At 41.1% G+C, this 20,009-nt stretch overlaps 1 long non-coding RNA gene across 1 annotated transcript; it reads left to right on the top strand.

The window, feature by feature from the left end:
* The first annotated feature begins 4,653 nt into the window (after positions 1-4,653).
* On the top strand, positions 4,654-8,941 carry LOC123327995. Its single transcript, XR_006542671.1, has 3 exons — positions 4,654-6,765; positions 8,474-8,546; positions 8,889-8,941. It is a non-coding gene; the product is annotated as an uncharacterized LOC123327995 (long non-coding RNA).
* The last annotated feature ends 11,068 nt before the right edge of the window (positions 8,942-20,009 follow it).

The raw sequence follows: 20,009 nt of genomic DNA, 5'->3' as shown, positions 1-20,009 counted from the left end.
AAAGTATAGATAACAATTTTTATTTCTGCTTTACTTCCTATCCCTATTTCATCTGACCACTCAAACCTTGAAATGGGAAAACAGATACTCCCTTGTAAAATATATCACCATTTTGTTTTATGGGTGATCCTGTTACTACGTCTGGATCTCAATCCTTACTTCCTGAATTCAATGTAAGGGCAAATTGGGCCATGTGCAATTTTACCACACTCACCTGTCTTCCTGCAGAGCTCTAGATGGGACAGATGCAGAAGTTAGACAGTGAAGCCACCATCTCAGCCCAGTGCCCTAAGAAGCCTCTAGTGCCATACACAGCTGCTTACAGCTTAATGAATCACTACTCAGTGTGCTGCTAAATGAGGCTGCAAGAGCTAACCATTTCTAATGGCATCGGCCTTTCACTCGCGGAAAGGAGACCTTCTCATCACTTACTAGACTTCACCTGAAGGACAAGCCCTGCCTCTCCATCCTGCCACCCCCGTGCCAGACCTTCACATTTGGGCAAGCTAGAAACTCTGTAAGGAACAGATCTGACTCTGCCTGCTGATCTGACTTTCTGCTCTAGCAGCCAACATGAATATTAATGCTAAATTGGAAGGAGAGACATCGGGGTCCTCAGGCAGAAAGTCAGCACAAAAGGCTGAATATGAATTAGCCGGGATGGATTGGCCACACTTAACGCTAATAATGATGCAAACTTTATATTGCTCGAGTGCTTTTTGAGGAGCACAGACAAATGCTACCTTGATTCAGCCTAAAAACAGTGAAATCACTAGTCCTGTCTTGACATTACATATATAAAAATGAAGAGGTGAGGAAATCATTCAGATATCTGCCTAGAGATGTACTCCATGTTCAAGGGGACCCCTTACCCTAGAACTGCCAGGGACATTTATCTAAGCCCCTTAATGAAAACTGCTTCAGACATTAGGAGTGTTCATTCTTTCCTATCACCTCAACCTCAACATGTCTAGAATATCAGCTGCAACATCCCCAACCTGCTCCTAAGTTCACTTGATACCTCTACTATTCCAGTGTCTCCAGCCTCAACAGTGGGCTCTTCCCCACTCTTGGCCTTGGCCCCGCATTCAACATCATCAAGTGTTCCTTAGTGAGGTTCATTTCAGCATCCTTCCATCTGCCTTTCCCCTTGTCCAGGTTCTCATCATTGCAGTTCTGATTCTACACTGCATCGACCCAGAGGGTAACAGAACATGCCACCTCAAAACAGGCCACTTTGGTATAGAAATTATTTTGAGCTAAAGGCACCTGAAAAACAGCAAGTGCAGAGAGAGGCTTTCTCTGAACTCCCTGTTTATGTGCCAAAAGTCAGATCCTCCAAAAGGATCTCATTTGTCATAAATCCCTTCCCCAGGATATTCATCAACCAGGGAAGATGGACTCTTAGCACAGGAGAGGAGTGAAGAAGTTGACACCACACCCAGACACATTTTGTCACAAACTATCACACCTCCCATCTGTTCTTCTCCCATTTGACCCATTCATTTTTTCCTGAAAACCATTTACTCTCTCCTTAAGAGGCCTATGTACCCCTCCTCTTTCTCTATAAAGATGGCATCTAACCCTGAATTCTAAGCTACCTCGGAAAGTTACTTATTTTCCCCTGGGTATCTCCCATGTGTACATGAGGGCTGCAGGTTAACAACTTTCTATGTGTTTTCTCTTGTTAATCTGTCTTTTAGTACAGAGATCTCAGCTAAGAACTTAGCAGGGTGGGGGTAAAATTATTTTCCTCCCCTGTAACTCCTAACTAGCCTCTCAGAATCCTTCACCCTTCCATCACAGATTAAAAGTGCAAGATTAAGTTCTTTAATGTGCCATATTCCCCCATTCAAACCCCTGTGTGGCTCCCACTTCAGAGTCAAGCTCTAACTGTTTAACCTGGTGGTCAAGGTCCCCCCCTTCTCCACCACCATTCCAGCTACTTCTATGCTCACAAGGATCCAGGCAGACCAGCCTCTCTTCCTGCCCCTGTAACAGGCTCCATCATTTCCCTCCACTATTATTCAGACCATTCTGCCTGCCTCTTTCCTCCTACAAATCCTACTTCTTTTCAAAGACTGAGCTTACATGAGTACCACCAGTAAGCCTCCCCAGTTCATCTTTCTGTGTTCTTTTCTTCTAACACAATTTCTTTATTTATAACACTGTTTCCCAAAAGGATTTACAGCTAACTCCTGCAGAGACTGCTGACTATGCCACTCGTTTACCACTTTCCATAATAATAGTAGCTAACACATAGAGTGCTTACTAATGCCTGCCTCAGAATAGCGCTTTACGTATATTAACCTATTTAAAACTCACAATAAACCTAGGAGGCAGGTACTATTATTATCTCCCTTTTATAGATCAGACACTGAAAGCTCTCACAGCCTGCCAAAGGTCACCCAGCTAAACTTAACTACAGAGCCAAGATTTTGACCCTGGCAGTCAAACTCCAAAACTATGTTCTAATAGTTAATCTTTTATTATCCATTAACTTTTTACTCCTGCTCCTATTTTTCCACATAGTAGTCACCATGTTTCATGCCTCATCTTATCCCTTCCCATAGCTAGTACAGAGTTTTGCATGTAATTAGTTCTTTACAGTTTGCAGATATTATCTGCCTTAAAGTAGCCTTAAATTCTTTCTGGGGAAAAAAAAAGGTGGTTATAAGCAAGTGGTTATAAGTTATGAAGTCTTCTTACACACCAGTTGCCCTGGAAATCTAGGATCAGACCTTATAAACACTTTTATCATCTTCTTTGAATCATGAATGAGAATCAGAGTCTGAAAAATCTGTATTTCCAAAATATATGAATTTTAGTTACAAGGGCTGCAAAGTGAAACCTTTCCTCACCTCCCATACACACCAATTTCCAATATGACATTAAAAAGTATTTCCACAGAGAAAACAGTTTCCAAGAAAATAATTCTCAAATGTATTAAATACAAAATTATTGTTGAAGAAGATTTAGGGAGGGTAGTCAGGATAGCAATGTTATCCTAAAAGAAGTTTTTGCAGCATTTGGATCTTCAGAATTTATTATTCAAAATTTATAATCACCTTTGAGGTCAAGACCCTTGTCTGATATCATGTTTATACTGTCCAAGCACCTAGCTAGTGAAAGATACATATTCATTCCTTAAAAATCCTCTGAAATGATTTCTCCAACTTTGAGGCTTTCTTGCTATCACTGATTGGTTTTCCTGTCTTTCCCTGAAATATATTAATTTCTCCCTGGATTCCCCTTCTCAATCCTTCCAGCTCCTGGCAGCTTTGTTCTCTTTGCTCATCTGTTTCTGGGCCGTTCCATTGCCTACTAGAGTTAGCCTGTAATACCATGCTTGCCAGCAGGGGCTGCCATTTGCCATAGGATTTGCTAATTTTCAACATTCCCTAAATCTGAGACTCCAGATTGTGTAAAATAGTACAGTGCCTAATTTATCAACTTGGCAGGTTTGAAATGCTATAAAATCAGTTACTTAAAATGAGTCAACTCGTAATGTGCTGCACAGTTTTAATGAGCAGAGTTCCACTGCTCCATTAAGACAACAGGATACCACATTGAGAAAACAAGCAGCAAGAATGTGAGGTTAAGAGAATAGCAGGAAAACCTGCTTCTTGCCCACAAGATCCCAGTGGGGACAATATGTTCAACCAACAATTGACTTTCTCCTTGGCAAGTAAAAAAGACTCATCTTTCATATCTGTCCTTCCTCTCCATTTGCATACAAGGTCAGCCCTTTATTACCTCCTGTAAAAATGACTCCAGTTGTCTTATGTCTTTGTTCCCTGCCCCTAGGCTCTTCCCACTCCAAACCATCCTGTGCATTTGTATAATAATTTTCCTAAAGTGATGCTTGCTTAAAAACCTTCAGTGATACCCACAACCAAGACAGCCCTCTTCAATGGGATACTCCAGGCCCTTATAATCCAGTATCAGGTTACATGTCCAACTTTACTTTCTATTATTCCCAGATTCTCCACTTTGACAAGGCAGGGGATTTTATTCTTCACCACAGATTAAGCTCATTGTTGTCTCAGGACCTTTGTGCTCATAATCTACACACGTGAAACGCCTGCCTCCTTCTCTCAACTCCTTAGTCAATGCTATTGCTAGAGTAATTTCCCAGGAGTAATTAAATGCATGGAATATTGCTGGTTAACATAATTCCTTCTCCCAGCATCCCTGGGAACATCTGAAATGTAGGACAAGTACTGCCCGACAAAGCAATATTAATGAAATACAACACTGTGTTGCACTTACACAGAGCATCGAGTGAGCAGACAACTCACTTAATTCCTGAGGGACCTCAGTCAGCACAAGCCCTTCTGCTTGTCCATTGTTGCATTCCCAGGTGAAATATGCTTTGGATGGAGCCTCCCCACATTCTCAGAACTTCCTTAGTTCTGCATTAGCAGAATCTTAAAGGTAACAGTAAGAGCCCTCTGCTCCATTTAAGTTCCACCTTTCCTCTCTACCAGCCCAACCCACATTTTCTTACTTTTCTGACTTCCTGCGAGTCACAGGCCACACCATGTTACCTATCCCACTGCTCTGACTGAAGACACACAAATAACGGCATCCATCGTGATCACCAGATAGAGGCTGGCTCCATCATGTTCCCCTTTTCAGTATATTCATATGCTGACCACAGTAACTTCCCAGCTCTAGCTAGCCCTCCAAGAGCCTCTCTGCCTACCAGCCTACCTAGTCAGCCAACTACTCTCTCTTCTATGATACATCCTTGATTTATTGTATCTGGATGAAATATAGTCTATTCAGAGTCAGAAATCAAAAGGCTTAGATTGAAGTTCTAGCTCTGCTACTTTCTAGCGATATATTTGAACCTCTGTTTCCTCAGAGGTAAATCGAAGTTATAATTTCCATAAATTCAAGAAATGAGCTCAAAGGGGATAATGCATATGAAGCTCACTGAAAACTGTAGAGCACCATACAGAAGTACAATGTCAAGTATTTCTGCACCCACTTGGCAGCAGTCACAACCACACAGTTCACCCCATGAAGACATGAACAAAGTTAAGACCCTGGCAGGAAAGAGGAACTCTCTAGGCATTTACTCTTAGCATCGTTACGCTGTAGAAACAAGAATTTGTCCACTGGCTCTATCTGAATGCAAACTAATGGGCACAAGGTTCTTGTGAGAATGAAAATACTACAAATATGAGTGATGGTTCCTAAGGCGTGAGCCTCTGTCAGTATTATTACTATACAGCATAAGCTTCAACCTTGGCAGGAGACAAATTAGTGGCCACCTATGAGGTACAACATAAAAAATTCCAGATAAGTTCCTGTTTCTTAGTGATTCTCCCTCCATTCTCCAATACCCTCCACATTTCATTATTAGAGCTTCATTTAGTCAAGCTTTGGAGGGCTTTTGGTCTTCAAATGCCCCTTATTAAAATTAAAACACCTGTGAGCCCTTAAATCGCTTCCATCTCACACCTTAGTAGAGTTTAGCTGAAGGTGAAGAGGAGCAGAATCATACAGGAATAGAAGTCAAGAGGGGGAGGGAAGAGTGGAGGGCCTTGGAGGTTCATGAGAGGGTCAAAGAGGGGACCAGGAGGACTGAAAATAAAGTCTGCACTCAGGCTAGTTTTGCTTTAGCCAGACCTTGTTGATATGTGTTGCTTGCCTGTCATTCTTTTTGTATCCAGCAGCTTACAATTAGCCTTGATGGCTGATGAAGCAAAAGTGAAAAGAACATGTGATTTTTTTTTTAACTTTTAAATGTTATCTCTGGACCTATCTCAGCCCACACAGAGGTCAGAGAGGAGGGTGGGGGCTGCTGGCAAGAGGGGGACCTGCCTTGTGGTTTGAGCCCAAAGCCGATGGGGCTTCCCACCAGCAGCCCTAGCTTGGCAGCATGGCACTGGAGGCATGCCTCTTTGGAAACGTATCGGAGCCCTGCCTAACTGTGTCTGCTCCTCCTCAACATGCTTCCTTTTCCATCTACAGTATTTAGAAAGATGAGAGACAACGCTGCGAAGAACACAAAGGCTTTTGCAATTCCGTCTCTGGCTTCACATTCAAAGCTGTTGCTATCAGGGTTGGATTTAGCAACTTGGCATTCACTTCACAGGACCACCCCTGTTGGCGGCCATCTGGAGTCTTTTGGAGAATTTTTAAAGAGACACTGCTTAGAAAGCATTTGGTAGTGGAGAAAGCTCTAGTATTCAATCCAGGAAGCCTGGTCTGCGCCCACGATGAGTAGCTAAGTGACCTTGGGCAATCCACTGCACTTCCTTGAACCTCTGTCTCTTCATCAGTTCAGTGATTTGTCAATTTCTTGCAAGATTTAATAGTCTAGGGCAAAGGTCCCCAAAGTGTGGTCTCTGGAGGTGCAGCAGTCAGTACCTAGCAGAGCCTAGTAGAAGGCACATTCTCAGCCCCCACCCAGGCCTCCTGAATTAAAAACCCTGGGAGGAGGGCCCAGCAATCTCTGTTTAAGAAACCATCCAGGGGATTCTGACACACAGCCAAACTGGAGAACCACTGCTGTAGGGCTCCTTGTTCTCCTTCTGTTGCCAGTGTGCCTGGGCAACACTGATTTGCTGTTGGTCAAAAGTTGCGGACTGGTGGCCCAAGGAAGCACTCACTTGCAAAAGATGGCTGAGCCCACAGCTGGAGAGGCCCAAATCAGAGAGGCAGGGAACCTGGAGGAAAGCCCTGCCTCACTTCCCCAGCCCCTCCCACGGCCAAAGTTTCAGAAAACTTGGAGGCTTGTCTACAGAACAGGTATCTTTTGGGCCATGTTCTGAACGCAGCACATTTTTACAACGTCAAAAGAAGCAAGAGCAAAAGGGGTTTTGTTAATGATGCCAATTTCTCTTCTGACTATTTTTGTCTCTAATCCCCATAGATACATGTCATTTAGTGCTGGGCAAGGAAAATTACTTCTTCATTTCGGCTTTTTGTTTTTCCCCCTACTTTTTCTGACAGCTCTTGGCTTCCTCTAAGTTATCAAGAACAACTTGCAAGTGTTGTTCTGGGTTCCACCAGGGAACTGTGGTTTCCTAGCAACAGCCAGGGCCTGCTGGGCCATTCTCTGAGTCACCAGCTCCAGGCAGCTCCTGATAAGCAGTGTGGGTTGCAGAGGAACCCTCTGTGGACCCCACATGGGAGCCTGCCTCACGATGGGATCTATAAAGACTAGACCATAGATAGGACCTAAAGAATGACATAAATAGAGGGCTCTTTATTCTAAACTAAATGGATCTTGCTTTCTGACTGTTCCATGCATATGGAAGAGGGAAAAGGAAGGAGGGAAGGAGGGAAGGGCAAAAGGAGAAGGAAAGGAAGGGAGGGCGGAAAGAAGAAATGTTTTCAACAAACGTCCCCTGAATGTCTGCATTCTCTACAATGTATACTGTATACTTTAGTTATATACTGGAGGTGCAAAATCAAATAAAATGTAATCTTTGACCACAAGAAACATGTAGTCTAATAGGGAAGACAGTTCAGTAAACTTAATTTGAATTTCTTCCTAATGGATGTCATATTACAGTTTCCATGACAGAGTACAACTATAGGGCTTCATGAGACATAATAAGGCCTCTTTTAATTTTGTAATATTTTTATTTCCCTATAAAATCATCTTTACCATTGAGATTTTTAGATGTCTGAGGATTAAGTCATATACAGTATTGCTCTTACAATGAATTTAATCTCTCTGTCTTTGGTTATAGTCCCTTTCTTATTCTTAATGCTATGTATGTGGTCCTTTCTAACTTTTTTTTAAGGTTTTCCAAGAGTTTGTCTCTTCTACTGACCTTTTTGGAATAAGATCTTGGTAAATTTATCAATTTCACATTTATTTCAAATGTATTGATTTCTGTTTTTGTTTTTATTGATTCTTTTCTCTTGCTTTCCTAAAGTTATATTTGTTCTTTATGTCTTCTTGAGTTGAAGCCATAATTGAATCCATTTATCTTCATTTTCTTGTGTATTAATAAAAGCACTTAAATCCATGACTATCTCTGATTTCAGGTTTGGCTGCTGCCATATGTCTTAATATGAGCTCTTGTTGAATGTTCTTATTTACTTTTGTCTGCTCAATCTATCACAGGGATTAAAGTCCCCCTCTATGATTATGGTTCTTGTGGATTTCTCATATTTCTAAGAAGTTTTGATATATATATTTGATGCATGCTACTTAGCACTTAAGGTTTCAATGATTCCTTCATCTTTGTTATGGATTGCACCTATTAGCAATAGAAAAGGAAAGACAAAAAAAGAAAAACCCTTTTTCATCTCATTTAATGGCCTAGGCCTGAATGCTACATCATCTGATATTAATTTTGTCACTCATGATTTACTTTTATTGTCTGTACTATCCTTTACTTTAACATATTAATTTAGAAGCATGGCTTGTATTTTGACCTAGTAGAGGTTGGTTCTGGACCTGTTGTCCCTCCAATTTATTTCTTGTTCTTTTCTTACTCAGCTCTACATCATAGCGTGGTCCCTACAGACGGTCAGCTAACTTTCCACTGGGTTTGGCCAATAGAAGAAATCTGGTGAGAGAAAAGAGTAAGCAGGGGTCTTCCTCTCCCCCTAACTCTTATGTGATATTTCTTCAATAGCTGCAACTCCACTCTGGCTCTAGCTCCTTCTGAACAAGTCTGTTCTACCCTCTTCCTTGTCTTTCTAATATTGAGTGGATAATAGTTTTCTGAGGTTGCTAATCTCTGGGCTGCCTCGCTGTCCCCTGTTTAGCTTCCATATACTTCAATCCCCTGTGTAACTGACTTCCTATATTAAATTCCCTTAGTAGTAAATATTCAGAGTGGTTTTCGTTTTCCTGAGTTAACCTTGATATGTTCACCCATTTTATTTTACTTATATGTGCCGGAAGCCAGCGTGAGGAACTCCGCCCATGGCAAAGGTCATGAGGAAGGAGGCTCGGCATACGCAAAGGCGGGATCGAGTCTCAGGAGTCTCCCTGGAAATTCTCAAGCATCTACCCCCAAAACCAGAGTCTGCCTACTTTACTGCTTTGTGCTCTCACCTACACCTCTGACTTTACAGGGGGCTGTCTCCCACCACCATCTCTCTCCTGAATAGGTTCTTCCGGCCACATGTGATTGTTCAGAGCCTCCCAACTGTGAGAGGCATAACATGTTCTAAACTGTCTAAATACAGATTCCTTTGAGCAGTTAAAAGATTGATTAGAAATTGTATTGGTGAAGGGTTTTTCACTTGTTGGGCCAATGTTTGCTGCTAAGTTTCCATATCCCTTACCTGCTGTGTCCCTGGCAGTGTATTGATTAATATAATTGGTATAAGTTTAATGTTTGTAACCTTGGACCCTTGAGTTAATTCTTTTTCTTGTTATAGCCCACCACACCTTTGCCCTATAGGAATGCAACTTTATCTAATGCTTTTGGAGGGTGACGTCTGACTAATCACCTTTAGAGAAAAATAAGTTTTCTGAAGAAAGGGTCTTAAAATGTTAACAGGCCTCCAGGCCAGAAGATGATGCAAATCACCTAAACTTTTGCATATGATAAGTTTGCAGGAAGAAAGCCTGGCTTACTGCATGACTCTACCCCTTCCCCCATTATCCTCTATGCAAAACTTAAGGTATAAAAACTACTTTGGAAAAGAAAGTGCGGGCCTTGTTCACTGAAGCTTGGTCTCCCCATGTCTTTCTTTCTCTCACCTTCTGGCTGAATTATTCAGCCTCTTTTCTCCACTGAATTTTCTCACTGAGCTATCCTTATTTAACCACTCTTTATATCTTTAATTAACGTTTAATTAAGCAATTGTTTCCTGATCCTCGCCGACGCTGTCCCGGCTTCAAATTACCTGGATCCACCGGGGCTGGACCCCGGCATATATGAATATTTAACCTATTCATTTTTGCAGCAAAGTCTGTGGGTTGATTGACTCAACATCCTTCTCAGACCCCCTTTTCCTTGCCTTCCTCTAGTACAAAAGCCACAAAACCAGAAACTAAACCCTTTCAGCAAGCAAAATCATGTAATACAATAAGACATATATAGAAGTCTATCAGGGATTTTTGCTTTCCAAATAGGGATATTGCCCTCTCTTTCCTTACCCTTTATTTTTCCTGCCTGGACACTGGGTTTGATGGCTACAGCTTCAGCAGCCATTATGAGACTATGAGGAAAAGACAATTAGAAACACCGTGACCTGAGCCCTAAAACCCTTGAGCCACTCTTAAACCTATACCAGCTACCCCCTGACTTCCTGTTGCATAAGGAAAAGAAAATGATTATTTGCTTAAACTACTAATAGGATTTTTTGTTAGCCTCAGCAGAATGCAATTTCTAACTCAGTATTTCTCAAAAGGACATAATTGGAACCAGGGCCTGGTCAATTAGTATCCTTGGCCTCAGCTACTAAATGCCAGTAACACCATTCAAGTATTGTGCCAGTCAAAATCTCTTCCCAAACATTTCCAAATGTCTTTGGAAGGGATAGGGTTGTGCCCTTCCAAAAAAAAAATAATGTGTATACACAGCAAACACAGTAAGTTTAATTTTTTTAAATATCATGTCAGAACTGCATAGACCCACTTTCTCCCTAGGAATTCATCAATCTTCTGACAAAATCATTGTTGTAAGGACATAAGATGAGATATTTGTTACACTCTGGGGGGGGTATGAAAGGTTTTAAAAATAAAGTACAAGAATAATATAACAAACAACCATGTATCTACTGTTCAGAATTAACAAATGTTAACATTCTGTTGCTTTGCTTCAGATTTTTTTTTTTTAATAAAAGGAGCAAAATATTATGAAGCTGAAGTTCTTTATTTCAAACTGTAATTTGAAAGCTCTCCTAGTCTTCTTCCTCCCCAGGGGTAATGACTATCATGAGTTTGGCACGTTTCCATTTCGTTCTTGTTTCTTACTGTTAATCACTGTCTTTGTAGACAATTCCTAGTGGGTGTGATTTTGAGTACTTGTTAAATGTGTATGAACCCTAGCAGGCTATTCATACCATTCTGGAATTTGCTGTTTTTCAAATTAACTTTATGTTTTTTCATATTTAGTTAAAACACAAACATAGTTCATTAATTTTAACTAATGTATATTATTCAATTGTGTGAATTAATCAACTTCATTTCTCTGTTAATATTTCCCTTGTGATGGACATTTAGATTGTTTCCACTTTTTCACTATTACAAACAGTGATGTCACTGGAGGAGTTCATGGGGAAGCACATTTAGAAGAGTTTCTTTAAGGTGTATACTTAGAAGTCAAATTGCTGAGTACTCACATTTTCAACTTTGCTTATATTATAAAATTCTCCAAAGTATTAGAATTAATTTAAAGTTCACCAAAAGACTAAGAGAGTTTCTGTTTCCCTATATGCTCACCAACGTGTGGTATCATCAGACATATTAATCTTTGGTAATCAGATTGATGGATAAGAATTAACAGGTCTTTGTTATTTTTTGTTTTCCTGACTACTAGTTATATTGGGGGAGGGATGGGATGTTCAACTTTTATTTTCTTAAAATGGATGTAAATTGAAATTTTCCTGCATCTTTCTATCAGTCTTTCTATTATTATTTCATGGGAGTTTTAAATTCTAACACCTTCCATATGCCAGGCACTATTCTAAGCCTGGGGATAAAACAGCAAACAAAATAGACCAAACTTAAATGCTCACAGAGCCTCTATTTGCTCCCTCTTCCTTCACACTCTCAAGTTTTTATCTGAATAAGCTACCTTTTTAGATCCAGGTTATTATCATTTTTAATATTTTTCCTAAATTCTAAAACATTAATAGCAATCATTTATATACTAATATGAAATTTTATTGGTTTCATTTCTTGTAATAAGTTCTGTGATGCGCTGGCTTCCTCCAGTTTGAATTATTTATTTTGATTTCTTCCTTGAATTGCTATAGGACTTTTTCAAGGAATTTTGCTCAGAAAAAGGAATATTTTATGAGTTCTTCAACATGTGAAAATAGATTTTTCTGTTGCCCTCTCACATAAACCATATAAGAAATTCTTAGGTAGTAACGTTTCCTTCAAAGTTTTATATATGTTATTCCCTGACTGCCAGCAATTAGTATGGCTGATGCTCTTTTTTCCCTTTTCTAAATAGTGTGGGGGTTTTTTGTTGTTGTTGTTGTTCCCTGAGTGCAAGAAGGAAGTTGTATTGGATCTGTTTTAGTAGGAGTCTATACATAAAGTTTACCTGATTCCCAGTACTCTTGCCTGGAAAATCCCATGGACGGAGGAGCCTGGTGGGCTGCAGTCCATGGGGTCGCTATGAGTCGGACGCAACTGAGCGACTTCACTTTCATGAATTGGAGAAGGAAATGGCAACCCACTCCAGTGTTCTTGCCTGGAGAATCCCAGGGACGGGGGAGCCTGGTGGGCTGCTGTCTATGGGGTCGCACAGAGTCGGACACGACTGAAGTGACTTAGCAGCAGCAGCAGCAGTAGGTCCTTTCAATCAGAAGACTCAAATGTTTCTTGAGGTATGGATTTTTTTCCTATTATTTCTTTATTGTTACCACTTCTGTAGCTGCTCTCTCTTTTGAGCATCTTCACTATACCTAAATTGAATCTGTTGGATTTATTCCCTGCCCATGTTTCCTTTACATGCATTATGGTTCTTGGAGTAGGAAATGGCAACCCACTCCAGTAATCTTGCCTGGAAAACACCGTGGACAGAGGAGCCTGGTGGGCTATGGTCCTTGAGGTTGCAAAGAGTTGGACATGATTGAGCATGTACCATTTCTGTAGTTGTTCTCTCTTTTTGGTATTTTCATTACACCCAAGTTGGATCTGTTGGATTTATCCCCTGACCATGTTTCCTTTACCTGCATTATGGTTAAGTTTATTTTCCTCTGCAATATAGGAGAATTTCTCAACATAATTGTCTAATTCACCAATTCAATTTACTGCAAGGATTCAATTTTCTCTATGCTGCCTTTATTTAGAATTTTAATTTGAGAATTATATTGCTGATATTATGGCAATATTTCCTGGCCTCAGGTTGTTCTGTTTTCCTAAATACAGTGTCCTCTCTAATCCTGTATTGAAATATTAAAAGGAATTGGTGATTCAAAGATATCTACAAAGAAGTTTTTTCTTCTTCTGATTTCTTGGGATAAGTTCATTTCAGAGAGGTCATCTCCTTGGATTGCTCTGACTTGCCTCTCTTCTTTGAACAATTTAAATAGTATTGAATAATTGCTCAAGTCCAGCCCAATGCTTTTTCCCTATTTACCCATCCTTGCAGCTCCTTGATTGCCCCATGTTTTCTTTTGGTTTGCCTTCAGATCTTTGCATAGGATGCAAAACCTCTGAATGAAACCCTCATTCTAGAATAATGCCTGGCACATAACAGTGCTCAACAAAAATTTGTTAACAAATAAATGTGTACATTTTTCCTGTTTGGGAATTTTAAAATTGGCTTATCAGAAATTGTACAGGTCTATATTTAAACTGTTTCATTTCAGACAAAGGAGAAAGGGAAAACTTCATATTTTTATGGCTTTTTTTCTAAGATTGGCAGTCTAGTTTGTACTCAGAAGTTAGGAAAGAGTACATGCAAGAAAGTTTGCCTGCTTAGCCCATTGAACTTATGGGATGCCCTTCTGTGTTTGCCGTGGTCACCCAAGCCAGCCCCTTCTCAGAGTGGCACAGCTCTCCTTAGTACAAACCTGCTGGGATAATGCCTCCATTTGATCTGACATGGCCCCTCATGGCAAGGATGGAGTCAAGGTCAACTTCCCAAGGTCATTGGTAGGGCTCACACGTGTCCCACATTTGTTTGAGCACCTATTGTCTGAGCTTGGAGATTACCTGAGGCTCTTCTAAGGGAATCTACCCACTTATTTTTAAGTGAGTCTTCTCTTCATATGCACGGAAGTCAGTACTCCCCTAAATCCATTTTTTTAATAAAGTCTTCAATCAAGCTTGCATTAGTTTCCTAAGGCTGTCATAGCAAACTGCCACAACCTGGATGACATAAAACAGTAGAAATTTATTCTCTTACAGTTCTGGAGGCTGGAAGTCCAAAATTAAGATTTTGGCAGGGCCGTGCTTCCTCACAATGTTCTGGGGGAGCATCTCTCCTTGCTTCTCTCTAGCTTCTGGTGGTTGCCAGCAGTCCTCGGCACTCCTGCACCACTCCAATCTCTTCCTCCCTTGTTACATGGCCTTCATTTCCGTGTATCTCTTCCAAATATCCCTCTTCTTATAAGTATACCAACTGTTGGATTAGAGTCCACCCTAATCCAGTATGACCTCATCTTAGCTTGATTATGTCTTCAAAGACCCTATTTTCAAATGCAGTCACATCATAGGCACTGGGAGTTAGAACTTGAACATATTATTTGGGGGAGACACAACTCAAGTCACAACAAAGGTTTTAAAACAATTCATAAAATAACAATTTTGCATTACTAAATAGTAAGACCCTAAATCTAGTTTTGTTAGGGGAAACATTGCCCAAAACCACCTGCTCTGGCCAGACATGATAGTGACCACTTGCATGAGTTATCTTACAACAAGAAGTCCTGGTAAGAAATAAGGATCTAACAAACTATCACCAACTGGAAGAATTTAGGAAAGGTCAAAAGGGGAGAAGATACTCCAGTCCATATGCCCCACCCGCCTCCCAAGATCCTTCTCACTGGAATCCATCTTGGCTGGGCAATGTGTGCACCACCAGGAAGGACCCTGAGTTAGGGTGACTGGCCGGAGACACCCTATAAACTAAACCTAGCACCATAGAACCCAAGACTGCAAGCCACGTGGCAGAGCAGTCCTCCTGGTTTCCCTTACACTGCTGTTCTCCACCAGGGCACCCCTCCCAATAAAGTCTCTTTTTTTCCAGCACATGTGTCTCCTCAGACAATTCATTTCCAAGTATTAGACAGGAGCCCACTCTCCAGCCCTGGAAGGGATCTCCCTTCCTGCAACAGTTTTATGTGAAACTATATCTTACAGAAATGTCATTAAAATTTCTGGTTTCTAGTTGCACCATTTTTCTGTCTTCTAACTCTGCTGTACATGTTCTCAAACATTTATTGGACCATTTCAAATGGAATTGGGGTGAAAAGACAGAGAGTTAAATGTGTGGATCCAAATCTTAGAGAAATAATGTTTACAAACTTTATGAAGATTCACTTAATGACAAATATTAAAGTGGGATTAACAGTGGGCACTAGGAAAGAGAAATGGTGCCATCCAGTCATTAAGGAAACACAGATAAAATGATTGATGATGTCAAAAATCTCTGCCCGGAGATTTTCTTAAGCAACAGCTCAAGGCACACAGCTTCCCTCCACTGAAGAATAGTTTTCTTCAGAACTTGCTTAGGTGCCTAGCTTAGAAAGAATCTAAGGGTGTTTCTCAAAATTTTTCTAATGTCAATAAGAATGGAAAGATACTGTGCAGTGACATTTTCTCATTCTCCTGCCAAAGGGAGAAGGGAGGCCTCAAGCACAGGTTGAACTTTAAGAGCACCGTAGAGGGGACAGCATGGATGAAGTTGGCTGCCAGAGATGAGGATAGACCAGGCGGCACCTTCTGTGTCCACACCTGACCGGGCACTGTCCATGGACTAATACTTAGTCCTCATGAGCCTGCAAGACAAGTGGTATTAGTTCTGTTTGTTTTTTTTTTTAACAGATAAGGGACCAGGTTCAAACAGATTAATTCCTCTCACATTTATGTAACAGTTAAGTGGCAGAAGCAAGGGGAAAGGGGTGATTTGCTAAGACAGAAGGAAATGCTGGGCTGAAGAGTGAGACAGGGGTCCCATACCTTAGACACATCTTTGAAATCAGACACGTTTCCTCTGATCTTGCTCTGCAAGTATCAACCAACGAACAACTCTGTAGTTACCTTCTCTGAGCCTTAGTCAAGTCATCTGCAAAATGGGAATAACACCCACGTTGATGGGGTTAAGTGAGATGAGATCAGTGATACCTGTTTCAGAATATTAGTTCTCTTCACCCACTTTTCCCAGCCTAGGAGGGAAAAAGTCCCCCAGGGAATCCTGAACTGCCAAGCTTTGTTGTATAATAATACTTTTTCCTTTCATCCTCAAAGTACTTTCGTATGCATTATCCTAGTCAGTTCTGGTTAGGAAAGTCTAACACCCACTCCACTGTTCTGGCAGATGAAGAAATAGTCTCAGAAGCATTGAGAAATCACCCCAAGGTCATAAGCTCTTGCTGGAACTGGGCTCCAGATCACCTGACATCTGGTTACAGCTACACCTAACAGAGCAGTCCTGAAGCATCTCATTTGCTGAATTACAAAGTACTGTAGCTGTACATCAAAGCCAAAAGTTGCAACAAGCTGCTGTGACAGCAATTTCAGGTTGAGTTTCTATTGACCTGTTAGCTGTCCACCCTGACTGAGGCATCAGCTATCTCACCTATTCTGTGTACAATGTGAGACTTCAATAAAGAGCTGGGTGGGGACCATCCATCAGTGTCACCTGCTGTGTCTGGAGGCTCTCTAGGAGACGGGAGTGGCAGGGGAGCAACTCTGCCCACAAACTATGTGCTGGGAAGCAGGCTATTGTAACATTTGAATCGCCACTCCACGGGGACTAGGCCACCTAACACCACCTCTCAGATAGAAGGAAATAGAAATGAAAACCCCTGTCCCCTTAATCCTGCAAGTAAAACAAAGAATTACCATAAATTAATATAACTAATGTGGAGTAAATCAATAATTATCTATCATTATTTACCTTCTACTGTCAGATTTCTTCATCAACTAAATCTCTCTCTCTCTCTCTCTCTCTCTCTCTCTCACACACACACACACACACACACACAGTCTAACTCAGGTTCAAGTTTGCTGGTGTACATTTATCTTGACTTTCACAGAAAACAAGGCAAATGTTAAATCCTTCTTTTCATTTGGATCCAAATCAATATTTGTTGAGAGCCTTAATACTCGGAGACAAGCTCCAGAGTAATGCTCAGTTAAAATGCTGTACAACCGGCCTCATTTCCATCGCAATATCTTAAGCTCCTGATTGTTAAACCTTCTGTGGTGGGAATCCTTTCCTTACTATTCCCCACATGTGCAGGCTGCAAAATTAGCTGCTCCAACATGAGCCACGCTTTATGCCAAGGTGATCTCAGGCAACTGCACACATTACACAGACTTTGCATATCGGGGGAATAAATCTCAACGACCCTAAAATCTTTCCCTCATAATCAGTTTTCTTTCCTATAACTGCATCTCTCTGAGGACTGTCTGGAGTTTTACTGCAACAAATAAGTTAATATAGGAGAGGAAACAGATGGGCTTGACTGCATTCTGGGATTTTTATAAAGCAACTCATTTTGGAAAGTGTAAGTAAGCTTTTGTCTACAAATCCCCCAAAGGCATGAATAAAGAATGGGAATTTGGGTCCCAAAATAACAAGAAGGGACAATACTTATGGTACCAACCCATAAGTGGCCTGAGAATTCAGTCAGTAGCACTGAGGTTCCAAACACTAATCCCAGATGGGCACTATCTCACGTCATGGTCTTGAACACATCAGTGAAATCTCCACATTGGGTTGGAGTTTTCATTTGTGACACAGGTTTGATATTAGAAACATCTATTCAAAGTGAACATGATACTTTTTACTAGCCACTAGAGAATTTTGTGCCTTGTGTCAAAGAAAAGTTTGAGGCTCAGTCTAATTTAAAAATAACAAATTGTCGTCAGTGGACTACTTCCATGACTCAGGATCATCATGAAGGTGGTACCCTGGGAGTGAATTGTGGATTAGACGGGAGAGGAAAAATTCCAAAAATACCCAGACCACTCTGTCTTTTCTGAGAACTACTTAGGCCCATGATGGGCCTCTACATGACTGTACCAGGTGACCATTCTACCCGTACCCCCCGTGTCACACAGACTTGGTATCTGACCAAAGGGAACCTATCCCGAGACTGAAATGGGGTAACTGCATTCTATCTCCTAGAAATTTGGAATTAAAAGTCAGTGGGCCCTGGGACTTCCCTGGTGGTCCAGTGGTTAAGACTCTGAGCTTTCAATGCAGCAAGGCTGGGTTCAATTACTGGTTGGGGAAATAAGATCCCACATGTGGCACAGAAAAAAAAAAAGACAATTGGCCTCATCACACATTGCTAGTTGGGATGCAAAATGATGAAGCCACTGTGGAAAATAGTATGGCAGTTCCTCAGAAAGTTAAACATAAAATTATCATAAGACCTAGCAATTCTGCTCCTCGGTGGAGAATTGAATATATGTACTTGCAAAACCTTGTACACTTATGTTCATAGCAGCATTATTGGTAATAGCTAAAAAGTGGTAACAACTCAAATACCCATTGATTGATGGGTGGATAAACAGATGTGATATTTCCATATGTTAGAATGATATTTAGCCATAAAAGTAAGTGGCAGTACTCTTAAATGCTACAACAAGGATCAACATTAAAATCATTGTGCTAAGTGAAAGAAGTCAGACACAAAAGTCATATGTTATATGATTGCATTTATATGAAATGTTCAGAATAGGCAAAGCCAAAGAGACAGAAAGTAAATTAGTGGTTACCAGAGAATGGGGGGAGGGGATATTTGGGACTAGGTGCTAAGACAAACAGGGTCTCCTTTGGGTGAAGGAAATGTTCAGGAATTAGGTACTGGTAATGACTGGACGACATAATGAATATACTGAAAACCACAGAAGTGAACACTTTAAATGATGAGTCTTACATTATGTGATGTACATTTCAATTTTAAAAAAATACTATATTAAAAATAAACATTGGGATTTAGTCAGGTAGGTATGGGCTGTGATCTGGAAACTTTCTATCACTCAGAGACTGAGGGTACCATTCATGGGGATTTATAGTGAGCCAAACATATTCAAAAGCAGAGACATTACTTTGCCAACAAAGGTTCGTCTAGTCAAGGCTATGGTTTTTCCAGTGGTCATGTATGGATGTGAGAGTTGGACTGTGAAGAAGACTGAGCGCCGAAGAATTGATGCTCTTGAACTGTGGTGTTGGAGAAGACTCTTGAGGGTCCCTTGGACTGCAAGGAGATCCAACCAGTCCATTCTGAAGGAGATCAGCCCTGGGATTTCTTTGGAAGGAATGATGCTAAAGCTGAAACTCCAGTACTTTGGCCACGTCATGCAAAGAGTTGACTCATTGGAAAAGACTCTGATGCCGGGAGGGATTGGGGGCAGGAGGAGAAGGGGACGACAGAGGATGAGATGGCTGGATGGCATCACTGACTCGATGGGCGTGAGTCTCAGTGAACTCCGGGAGTTGGTGATGGACAGGGAGGCCTGGCGTCCTGTGATTCATGGGGTCGCAAAGAGTCGGACACAACTAAGCGACTGAGCTGAACTGAACTGAAACACAAGCTCAACAGAGAAAGCTAGTCTGCAAGGGAAACAGAGAAGGAACAGATACTCCAACAGTGGTACAAATGAGGTGACTGGCAGCCGCTGGAGTGAGAAGCTCTCCAAGTCCTAGTGTGGATCTGTGCAAGACCCAGATGAATAGCCTGACCTTGGGAGATACCCCTGTACCTATTTAATAGGCCCCCACTTTTTCTTCTTTAAATTGAAGAAAGTAGGGAAAACCACTAGGCCATTCAGGTATGACCTAAATCAAATCCCTTACGATTATACAGTGCAAGTGACAAAATAGATTCAAGGGATTAGATCTGATAGACACACTGCCTGAAGAACTATGGACAGAGGTTCGTGACATTGTACAGGAGGCAGCGATCAAAACCATCCTCAAGAAAAAGAATTGCAAAAAGACAAAATGGTTGTCTGAGAAGGCCTTACAAATAGTTGAGAAAAGAAGAAAAGCTAAAGGCAAAGGAGTAAAGGGAAGATATGCCCATCCGAATGTAGAGTTCCAAAGAATAGCACAGAGAGATAAGAAAGCCTTCCTAGGAGATCAATGCAAAGAAATAGAGGAAAATAGCAGAATGGGAAAGACTAGAGATCTCTTCAAGAAAATTAGAGATACCAA

This window comes from Bubalus bubalis, chromosome 11, assembly GCF_019923935.1.
Source record: "Bubalus bubalis isolate 160015118507 breed Murrah chromosome 11, NDDB_SH_1, whole genome shotgun sequence".
In the NCBI taxonomy this organism is placed as follows: domain Eukaryota; kingdom Metazoa; phylum Chordata; class Mammalia; order Artiodactyla; family Bovidae; genus Bubalus; species Bubalus bubalis.
This window is presented reverse-complemented; position numbering and strand designations above follow the sequence as displayed.